Source organism: Anopheles stephensi, chromosome 2, assembly GCF_013141755.1.
Source record: "Anopheles stephensi strain Indian chromosome 2, UCI_ANSTEP_V1.0, whole genome shotgun sequence".
NCBI classification, from domain to species: Eukaryota; Metazoa; Arthropoda; class Insecta; order Diptera; family Culicidae; genus Anopheles; species Anopheles stephensi.
In genome coordinates this window covers 5,081,533-5,093,767 of record NC_050202.1, presented here as the reverse complement: position 1 = coordinate 5,093,767, position 12,235 = coordinate 5,081,533, and the positions used below count along the sequence as shown (strand labels likewise).

Genomic DNA, 12,235 nt, shown 5'->3' with positions numbered 1-12,235 from the left:
GAACGAGCTCGGCGCAGGGCAAGTTATTAACTGCCGATACCCGTCAGCTCCACGGGCTCAATTGTATTACGGGCGTCAATCAAAAGACTGATGGATGTGTGCGTTTTGCGAACCGTAGCGCCTGGGCGTTTCTGGGCTTCAAGTTGGGATAATGGGGCCGGTGGTGGGTAAGTCACGTTTGTAGTTTTCATTGAGCGTTTCGGCACGGCACGGCTAAGAAGGCACCGTTTGCAAACAGCGAGAAAATCCATTTGGCGCATGGAAAAGTGGGCAAAGTGGTGAACTGGCTTTTAACTGCACCAGAGCAAAGTTCAGAGAGGTATGATCGATGGGAGAGTTTGGGAATAGATTTCAAGAAGCGTTTCGCACAAGTTTTCCTCATCCAGCGTTCTAAATGGATTCTTTTGTTTTTCATTTTTCAATGAGTTCAGTTCTTTATGTTCCTTGAATTCTTGTATGAAGCATAAAGTTGAGCGATATATTACCAAAGTCCAATTTAATCCAATTTCGGGTGAAAAATATAAATATTTTCATGAATCTTTTAAACTTATATAGGGAAGAAGAGTTAATTATTACTAACCTTAATCGATTTCTTTGAAACGTTTATTGTAGCCTCATAAAGTAGACTCATCACCATTTGAAGAAAATGCCAGTATGTATCGTTAAGATCCTGCAAATAGAAAGCTCTTATTAGAGAACAAATTCGAATGTTCCTTAAATTACAATCAATGATAGAGTATAGCGAGGTTAAGACAACCTCCAACCAAGACCGTAATATTTATTATAATATTTTAATATTTTCCCATTTTTTTTAAATACTGTCACATCGCCGACAAGTTAACTTAAGAAACTTCTCTACAAGAAATTCCAATCTAAACTAACTCACTCGTTACAAATTCTTGAAATCCTGAACGCTGGAATCCAAGATATGGCCCGATAAAATGTTGATTCTAGCACATTCACTGCAACCGAATACCTATTTTTCACCTTTACAAAATGATGATCATAATTGAAATTCCTACTCCAGTCCAATCCCACCCTAGTTCTTTACATATTTCCGACATGTCACAGCTAAACTGCTACCAAATTCCTCCCGTTGCCCAGAAGATTAATATTGATTGATAAGCGGACAAACGGATGGTTGTCCTTTGATGTCTTACATTGCTCACCAACCCCGGCATCCATCAACCCTCCCAGACACTATCAAAACATTACGCCCGGCGTTATTAACCCTATCCCACCCTGTGTCCGTCTATCGGAAGGCCCGCTGTCAAAACAGTCAATGTTGGACACACGCCCATTTTCTTTTTTGACAAATGCTGATGTACACGAAAATCCCCTAAGTAATCTTCCGGGTCCCGTCCAGCGCTAGCAGACACTGTGTCCAGCTTCCTCAAACGAATAGCTCGGATTAAACTCTCTCCCCTCAGACACTCTTCGGGGTGGTGGCGTTAGTGATAATGAATACCCGTATCAATAATTTAATCCCTCTTGAAGTGTCCGATCGTTTGCCCCTTTCGAACTGGGTGAAGAAGTTTTGGGATACAGTAGTGTTCCGAGCGGGGTTTTGTCCCGCTTTTACGAAAGAAAATAACACAAGGAACCGCTGAAACTTCGCCTTTCGAAGGTGGGCTCGCACTGAAGGGGAAAGGTGTGAAACTATCAGGAAACTTGGACAGATACGGATCTTCCATGGAGCCTGGGGCATGAAATTCCGAATCGTGCAGCTAAAACCCTTCCAGATCGATCTTCTCGCCTGGTGGAAGGGACAGAGCGAGAGAAAAAATGGCTAGACCCCGACGATGTACTTCATTTATTTTACCAACCAAAGTTGCAACAACTACCGCGCCCCGCACTCAGCCTCAGCTCGAGTCGCTTTAAAGGGCCTCCAACAGGGAGCCCCTCGGGCAAGCGGATGGATGGGTTTCGTGTCTAGGTGTTTCGAATGGTTGTGTTTATTCTATTTCATTTTCGCCCTCTTCGCGAAACGAACCAATGAAAAATCTATTTTCCCTCGTGCAGCGCGTCGTTTGGGCTCTCGGCACAGTGTGCCTGCTGCTGCTGCTGCTGCTGCACGCCATTTGATGCATCTCGCCCAAACCGCCGGCCGGATGAAGGTCTTTAATAAAACATAAAACGAGGAAAGATAGCATAATTTATAGCAGGGAGAATTTATCTTCCCACCCCGTTTTCTTGCGCATCGTTTTGTGTGTGCTCCCTTTTAAGTTGCATCGATCGTGGCGGTTGTTTTCCTGTTTTGTTTTTCCACCATTTTTATCACGCCAAGTCCATCACGCTTAGCTACGCCATAGATCCACTATTCTGTGCTCTTCGTTTTATTTGTACCAACTCTTGGTTTTTATGTTAACTAAAGCTCGTGTATTTCTCGCTGCGAAACCCCACAAAGGAACTCTGCCTTTGTAAGGTTCCATTTATCCACTGTTCCTTGTGAGTACTTGCAGCTGGAAACGCGACTCGCGTAATCGCGTCACATCGATCTCTATGGCTATATACGCGAGGCCCTTCGCTCGCCACACGCACTGTGGCTGAATATTTGATCAAATTGAAATCATAATCCCGCAGCATCTTTCGCAGCGCTCAGCTGTAGGCCCTCGGGAAAAGAGAGGGTTTTAATAGGGGATTCAAAACCCCCCCCAAAAATCCACTCCACACTCAACAGTATTCCATTTCGAAATTTATCGAAGCTACACATAGATCCATTAGCAGTGCCGTTGTGGTCCGGGAATGTGTTGCATTTGTCTCGGATGTGCCAAAAAACACACACACACACACACACACGACCCCCAACGACACAAGGCTCTCCTCGGTTGGGCTCGGCGTTTTTTTTATTTGTTGTTGTTTGTCGGCTCTTGTCACTTATTTGAAAACCGATGCTCCAACGCCCAATTCGGTAAGTGACACACCGAGCATAAGCGTATGTGTCCCTTTCGATGCGAGAGGCGTGATGGATTTTATGTTTCCCGGCACCAAACACACCACCACGGCCGAAAGTGATAATCGTAAAACGGAACGACCGAACGGCCGGCCGGCCGGAAAAGTGGCTCGATGTGCGCGTACAAACCTCGGACGAACTTTTACCACAACCGGGTCGCCATTTAAGGGTGGGGGAGAGGGGATGAGTGTGGGTGTTTGAAGGCGCCTTATCGGTACTCTGGGACAGGTGTGATTATTTTAAATTAAAAGACTTTTAATAAAACTGGTGCTTGGGGCTCTAGGCTGAATGGATGAGATTTTAAAGGGTGATTGAGCTACGCAAAAAAATGGCGTGTGACATGTGACAAGAAAAATGAGTTAACAAAATAACCTGCACAGTTTAGGGTTTAGTTTACCTTGGCGAACCTTCTAAAAACAAGAAGAATTTAAGCAATTTTAATTAGTTGAAAATTAACTTCATTTACAAAAATCATATTCAAATATTCCCAGCACAATACCGTCATTGCCTTGAGGCGGCCTCATATTTACTATTTGTTTTCAAAAAATAAATACACCCAGGAATGCTTTTAAAAGCGCCTCGACACATCGTCCCCCAGAAACGTCATGCCTGCGATCAAGGGAATTTCTGCCAGAATGTTGTAAAACATTATGTCACTCAGTTGCTTACAACAAATACAGTCGAATCGTGAGTGTGTGTTTCTTTTTTTTCCCTTTCGTCTGTTAAGATAGACACCGTTCAAAACATTCGGTAATTTACGTGAAAGTGGATTACTATCCCCCCTTCATCCATCTCGGCCATCTCCGCGTGGCGCTCCTGCCAGAAGGTGAACTCTTACAAAACCCCGCGTTATGTTTGGCATTCGGTGTTTGAAGTTAAATAAACTACTTTACACTAGGATTGATGAGACACGGGAATGAGGAACAGCGGGGAGAGGAAGGGTGGTAGGACATGGGTGGTTATACAGGGCAATAAAAACGCCTAATAAATGACCTTTCAGACGGGGCACGCCGCGTGTTCTGTCACGCAGCGAGCTGTCCAAACTCGCGCGAGGTATTTCAGCTTACAATGCACACACAACAGGGCACGGTGTGCCGTTGTCGAAGGTATGTGTGTTTTCTGGTGGGGTACATTTTAGGCCCAAAAATAGCATACACCACCAGATCGGCCAGCTGGCAGATGGAGTTTTCGGGTCCGTGCCCGACCTCCCGACTTGTCGATAAACGGTCGACCGTACGGAGTGTCGCGTCACAGCCGGCAGATCTTAAAATAAGTGCCACCGCTGACAGATATCCGCCTCTCGGACGTGTATAAAACTATCAGCCCGATGGCTGAGCTTTCAATCGACCGAAAAACTAATCTATTAATTAATTGAACGGTCGCTGTCCGTTTAAAAAGGCGTGTGTTGTGTGAGATGCGTCAGTCTAAGGGGGTTCGTAGAGTATTTGGAGAATATCTCCACAGCATCCTCAATATCACAAATATCACAATCTCAATGCAAAGACTTCAGGAAAAGCAATAGTGGAAACATTTATCTGGTTCCAATAGCTTTTAATCGTAGCACAATAAATAAAATCAAATTGAAAGCGCTGGAGACAAAGCCTTGCCCTCAGATTTATTCTTCAGATTCTAGTCGACACCTACAAATGCGATAAATTATCAACAGAAGCTCAGCATACATAGACATCTAGTTGTGTCACATACACCTTTCAACTCCACCACTCAGAACCTTTCCATACAAGCAAAATCCCCATCGGAAGGATTGATGCCTCATACAGTAAATAAAACAAAAGATCTCCACAAAAGATGAACCCACTTCAGAAGAACTCACCTGCAATTAAATAATCAAACAGCTCGCATCTCTTATCCACACACAAAAGAACTATCAATAGAGTCCCATAATTCTTTCCTACATCTGCAATGCTAACGTGGAAAGGGATATGTCATAATCAGAGAAAGCCTGACCAGTAACTCCAATAACATGTCGGCATGAATTATGTCCCGATATCCTCTCGCTCTCCAGACTGCCCGCTCCAATTTCAATCATAAATAGATCGTCATCTCGGCACCTACACAATTTTCTATCCCATTTACTGCTGTTGGAACCTCCACCCCCGTACAGAGCATTACAAAAATATCATCCCCTTCAAACCGTCGGATGCTATCGGATGAAATAATAGTACGGGAAGCCCTGTACAACACCTTTCCTGTAGCGACCAAACGATGTTTAGAATTTTATCTATGACCACCACCGACAGGATCGTTGCACTGCCGCAGCATTCTAAACGCAGCATGGCAGCAGGTGTTGGGCCCGATCCCCGGGCGGATAGGGAAAAGCGGGCACGCTAGAAATATAGTGAGCACACAACAACGCAACCCTGGTGTTGATCCCTGTGGAGTTACGGTTAGTTCCCTCACCTGGTACGCCCGTGTGGGTGGGTGTGTGCGTGAGAGTGAAAGGTGATAAAATATGATAATGTTTGAATAAGATTACACGAGAGTGGCTCACGTCACTGGCAGTGCAGCCGAGCTGAAGTGGAGTTTGGTTCTCCACTGTTCGATTTCTAATCCCCCTCAGGAGAAGGAGTTTGCGTATGCGTGCGGAATGCCTGACGATAGCGTGCCACACGGCAAGGGAAAACCGAGGGAAAGAAAAGAACGTGCTCCTCCAACAATGGCCACAACAAAAAAAAAAACCAAGCCAACCTGGAAGCCGGTTACCAAGGTCCAAGGTGGTAGAGTGACCTCCTCGGCTCGGCATGACACGGACGCTTATTAGCCGGGCGAGCGGCCTCCGAGGATAATCATAATAATGAATAAAATAATTTGATTTATGATGCGTGTAAAAGGTGCCCTTTTGCCTTAGATGGATGACTCGCGAATACGGGCCCTCCGGACTGCGTGGACCGGGAGTTAATGGCGTGGCGAGGTAAAACAAGACATCAGCAGACGAAGTACAGTGCGGAACGCATAGGAACATAGAGTCCGTAGAGAAGCCATAAGTTAGCGATAATGTTGTGTGACATCCGACATCGGGGTCTCTCTGCGTCGGCAGACAGGGCCGAGAGGGATTGACTTCGGGACCGCCGTCGTTCCCTATCGCACCGATGACCTGCACCAGCTGTTGTGTGATAGTGGCTGCGGTGGATGGCCGTGGTCGAGTGCCAGAGGGCAGAAAGACACAGCACAAGGAAGCGACCGATAGAGAGAGCGACCAAAGCAAACCGTTTAAATATTTATTATCATGTCCAAACGGAACGATAGTTATTACGATCTGCTTATGCTTGTGTCATTTATTTATGTAAGTGGGTCTGGTAGGGGCAGCGGGCTGTTTCTGTGATGTGCCATGTTTTCCGAGCCACAAATACATCATCGGTGCGATTTTGCGGAATCTGCCGAGCTAGCAGCAGCAGCAGCACCACGTACACACGGACGATTGCAGAAGCGTTCGGAGTTGTATTCAGGTCTTTTTTTCCCCTCTGTATAGCTCTCGTTGCACGGCAGCATTTATCTTCCGGACTCCGGGTCGGAATGATGTCCATTTTGCAGTTGAGTGTGTCTTCTGGCATGTTTGCTCACTTTTCGAAAGTATGCACGGCGGGGTAATAAAATGAGCCCAGCGTCAGTGCTACCTACTGCATTAGATGACGTTACGTTTTATTTACTGATTGGTTGAGCTTTTGCAGTGCAATAATAAACATGTTTTTACTTCCCTTTATTGGACCTGTTATTGGACCCTCTCGAAGGCTGTTTTTTTCTGTATGCATTTAAAAGCCACTCTCAAAACACCGAGCCCGTGTTTGCGTTAAACAAATCCGCAGCATTAAAAAGAATCAATTAAACAACCTCATAAACGTATGTGGCTGTGGCGGCACAAACTTTGGTTTTATGATCGATCGTTATCTATACCCATTGGTTGGTGTTTTATAGATGCTCCGGTTTTCGGTTTTTTTGCGCACAAGGTAGACGAAGAATCCTTCCCTCCATGCCTTAATTATATCAGCCAATGCTCCATCGGGCAGGCAGATATTAATAAATGCGCCAGACGCATGATGCTGAACGGGTTTCTTGCACCGGTGAGACACTAGGCGGGTTGCTTGGTGAAGAAGAGTAAGGGGTTTATGTTAATTTGTTTGTCAAGTGGTTTTTCATGTATACCGGTGCTTGGTTTCAAACATTGAAAATGACGCCTGAGTTGTTGGGTTTTTTTTATGGCCACAGTCAGCAGTGGTGTTTATAGCCATCGGTAATGTGGAAGAGCTTGTCGTAAATCTGGCTATCACAGATGATGCAAAAATGTGGGCTTGCGAAATGGATATCAACGATATTAATTAACCATTCAAGTGGAAGGAAGGACTGCAAGATGGTTAAAGCGGCATGACGAATTAATTGAGCCTTCGTCATATAAAAATACAACGTTTTTAGAACGATATCCATTTTTAAACTCACTCGCACAAATACTATCAATTAGCGATACAATTAATGTACAGTACATACTTGCACTTCAATATTTTTCCCACAGATTTCACCAGGATTTATTTTAGGACTATATTCCCATAAATCATTAATAAACATTGATAAAAAATAGATCTGTATGCCTCACAGTCCCGTGAAAAATCTACTTCAAACATTGGGCTGAATTCTAGACTAGATTCTCATACTTCTTCTTCCTTGGTACTACAACCTCGAGAGGTGTCGGCCTGCCATTTATGGCTTTCTGTGACTTGATTTTACCCGTAGTAAAAGGCGGTTCTCATACACCCATAGCAAAAATTAAAAAAAAAAACATATCTGTATGGTTCAGAGCTTGGTGAAAAAACTACTTAATACATTGGATTGAATTCCTCAACATGGAGAACCTTGAAGTTTAATTCTTGTGCAAAAAGCTCTCTTGAAGTTATTACTCCATGTCTCCATATCTTCCTTCATTCGGGTATCATTTGAAACCCCCTTAACGTACATTAAATCATTGAACAATTACACACCATCAAGAAACCCGTTTTTTCTTACCCATAAAAATATGCCAAAATTCAATTAAACTCTCACATTTTTACAATGTTGTTACAGTACCTCCAGGCCGTGTGGTTTTGCGATTCAATGCATGGTAATAAATATTCGACCTTCCAACCGGCCATCGTCATAATTTCTCTATCCGAACGAAGAAAAGCGATGCACAAGAGCTCCCCAGGAAAGGAGTTTCCTGTTGAGTGATCATATTTTACGAAAAACGTCCAATCGCTGATAAGACACGCCTGAAGCATGTTTAAATCATTACAGCATGTGCATGCGTTCCTCCGTGTGCCTCGGTCGCACCCATCGCAATCCGATAAGCGGACGGCGCGCATAATGTAGCGTGGAGCGAAGTAATCTTCCGAAATCACGGAGAATCACTCGATTACATAATTGTAATATATGAACCTAATCATTAATCATACGTTGTCATCGCTGAAGCACACACACACACACGCATCGCATCAACACTACATGCATGCACCACTACGCTGGGATAAAACAGGGACTAAAATGTGCTTTATCATTCGGTCGGGTCGGAGAGATTAAATCTTCCTTCCTCGACCGACGGGCGGAATTGCCGTTGCGACCCCTAAGGGGGGCGGCCTTTTGTGGTTGTGGATCCGCACGGTGCCGGCCAATTCTTCAAGTTTCTTCGCTCATTCGTCCACAGTTTGCTAAATATGTTCCTTTCTGCCGCGATCGCGATCTTCGTGCACAAGTAATGGTTTGATGTCATCACCGAAACGCCCATGCACTTGCCCCGGGTGATTTATGTTGCGAAATCGTCCGTCCGCGAACCGAGCAGGTGGAAAGCTGCTAAAGGTTTGGTGGAGAGACATAAAAAAGCAGGGAAATTCTTCTGCCCTGTGAGAGGCTCAAAATGAAATCGCCATAGCGGGCAGTATCGATACATGTTTAGATCTCAGCACACGGTAGCTGGAAACGTCGGTGTGTGCCTTCGCGCGCGATGCCCCGTGTGGGAGCTGCATAATTCTCCGTAACCGATAAGCATCTTTGGCCACTGCTTTACGTTGCTCCACGGTGGTCACTGACGTGCCAGTGTCCGATGCGTTGCCGCGCAAGAAATAACTCTCCCAGCACGAAAAACCTTTGCTGTGGCACACGAACAACTTGGCCCCTGTCCTGGCAATGCATCATCGTTATCTGATTTCGTTTTACAATATCAATGACCATTATGTCGAGGATTTGTACTTCCCCGGGAGTTTATCTCCTCCCGCGGAAGGTTGCTTGTTGTCTTCGTTTCCTTCTATTAGTACAAAGTGGAGTGTGGAGCAATCGGTGTAAAATAGACCGCGCGAGCCCTAGCAATCCGAAAGATTCAATAAGAGTGGTTTATGGAATTGGATTGTGCGGTCATCCGCTTTTGAATATGGATGTCCGCCCTTGGAAGCGGATTCTAAAAAGGAAAACCGATACGGCCTCGGTGTGGGTTGAAGAAATCAGGCCCACTTTTATTAGGGTCACAGCAATGCATAGGAAACCGACCGATCTGTTCCGTTTTATGGTCGGGATTAGTGCGGACGGTCCTCAATGATTTGTGAAATTAGCTTCCAACGTTTCTTACGCTTCCCTCAACGCTTTGCCCGCGGAAGGTCATTTTAGACAACGCATATTTCTAGCCCTTGAACAGCGTGTTAACAACGGCAACGGCAGGCAGCCTCGAGGTAAATCATTTTCCTGCCCTTATTTCCCGAATCCAGCAATAGGCCACGGTTCGCATCCACCGTTATCAGTCTAGTGTGCCTCGGGCCATCGTGGTGCACATAATCGGTAATGGAATGTCGAACAATCGTCGATCGTGAATGGCCCCCCGCCCGGGGCTTAACGCAGTACACCCTGGTTATCAAGCATAGACGCGATGCACTCATCGAGGTTGCCCAAGAAAGCGCGGAAGCGGCTTCTGCAATTTTCGAGAAAGCAGAGCCTGGAATTCAAGGCCAGAAGGGCGGATGCAACCGTGATGGTTCTCTTTATCTTCGGGGATATTAAATCGATGCGATCCGATCGTTCGACTATCATCCGATTAAATCGTGGCGGTTTTGCTGGGCTCGCAGCTGCTACCGCGCTTGTGAACGAACGCTGTAGAAGGTTTCCACTTCTTATCCTAGCCGAAGACGAATTAACCCTTGGAGAAAAAGTATTTTTGCGTGTCAAAAACTAGGACAAAATGTCAAAACATTCTACCATCGTCGTCAGCTGTCAGGGAAGTAGCTCACGATTCCGGTAGAGGGCGCTACATAGAGAACAAAAATTAGTAAAGTCCATACCAAAGAGCTCTTTTATATTAAATTTACGCATTTATTCATTATTAAAAAAAGTTAACTAGTATGTATCATCAGCAAAAAGTTCAAAAAGTATTATTAACATTTTTTACTATAATTGAATTTTTGAAGATTTTTTTTAATCGCTCATGCTTCTCTTGTACTCGCTGAAGGGTTAAGATAATCCTCCCATCATAAAACGAATTCGTGGCTTATGTTTATGAGGCGGCCGCTTCTTGCTAACGGAAACCACCGTCATCCATCTCGGCATGATATCGGTGCATCGACAAGAATTGCCTTCAAGGTGGATTTATGTGATGGTTTTCAGGCTGTGATATATTGGCCCCCGATGTGCCTGATGTTGCTGGCTGCTGTTGTTTTGTGGCTTGAAAGCTTCCGTGCCATAATTGTTGACCAGACGCCCCAAGTGGTTGGTCGAACCCGTTCGGTGGCTTTCATTTCTTTCAGAGCTTCAAGGGGTGGAATGCGCTTGCAGCAAATGCGCTCTCCAAGAGACGACACACGACAAACTTCCAAACACCGATGTCCCAAACACTCGTCCATCATTAACAAGATTGAGATCCATTTTTCGATAACGAAAAAACACAACCTCGGATACCGCTGGGAGTACAACTTTATAGCTAATCTCGTCCCGAAATCCTCGATGGTTTTCTTCTCTATCCCACTCGGGAGCTCGGGTAGCGGTTAATTGAATTGTTAGCGTTTCGGTAATGACCGATCGGCCACCAACCACGTCTTAGGGATCCCGGGCAGATAAGTGCTGCGATGAAATTACCACCCATAAGCGGGCACTTTTCAGACATAAAGTTGTGTGTTTTACACACAGCAAGTCCAAGGAATTATATGACCCAAACCCACGGTGAGCACACCGTGGGTGATGATGGATGAGTTGCGATCGGTTTTACGACTCCGGCAAACAAGCTCGCTCGAACAGGATGGTCGAACTGCAACCCAACTCCTCCTGCTCACTGCAGTGTCTAGGCAAGTAGAAGTTAGCTCGAAAATCTTACAAGGATAACGATCCTAATTGAATGCGATCAAAACCATCCTCCGAAGGAGTGGGAAAACTTTTCCACACCAACTATTACTGCTGCTAGTCGCGTTAAATATTCATCATTAGCTTTCTGCGAACAGGTGGGCAGGTGTTTGGGCAGTGGCGGCTTTCTTCGGGATGGGAGATGAAAATCGTCAGTTGTAATTTATTGCCTTTCTGCTGCTGCCAGTAGATCCAATGATAGTCCAGGGTGGTGAGTGAGCATAAAAGTATAACTGCTGATTTATGAGAAGTTGGCGCTGGTAGAGCTGAGGAGATGGTGATTTAAGGGTAGGGATTCTGCACTGGCAGGACTTTCAATTTTATGAGCTTGAAGGCTATAAAACCTCCGCAATAAACGTTAATTACATGTTATCCTAGAAAAGGTACAGTTTGAAGTTCAAGCTAGCTTCAAGTAGGTTGCATATTGATTTATAAACGTCGTCCTTTACAAATTGCTAAGTTGATCCGTTTCCACAAGACGATTTCTGAAAGATCTTTGACTCGTATATTGTTTTGGCTTGGAACGGTTGTGCATTATCATAGAACACGTCTCAAGATATTTTTTACAGAGCTTAATCAAACTGGTCTAGACGAATGGTAATCTTTATTATTAATCCACAGTCTGTCAAATCCTACCTCAATTCTTCTATTAAAAACCCAATAGATCAAACCATCATGCAGTCTCTGGAAAGTTGGCTGATGGTTTAATAATTTTTCTTTGATATCAATTAAGGCGCAGTGAGCAAAAGATTCCTCATCAAGCATTAATACGGTATTCATTGAGCAATAAACCATTCCCCCAAATGCACTTCACTTAAACATCTGCCCTGCATCTTTCAAGCATGACATTGAACAGTATTTGACAGATACTTACAATTCCCAACCAATTCCCGCACCGAATTTCCTAAACCACTCGGCTTATCAAAATGT

General features: G+C 44.8%; 1 protein-coding gene across 3 annotated transcripts in view; it reads right to left on the bottom strand.

The window, feature by feature from the left end:
- LOC118508187 overlaps positions 1–12,235 on the bottom strand; it is an 86,559-nt gene that overhangs the window by 58,577 nt on the left and 15,747 nt on the right. For all 3 annotated transcript variants that reach the window (XM_036047747.1, XM_036047745.1, XM_036047748.1), the window contains exon 3: positions 581–670. The gene's annotated coding sequence lies outside the window, so the exon portion shown is untranslated. The remainder of the gene's footprint in view (positions 1–580; positions 671–12,235) is intronic.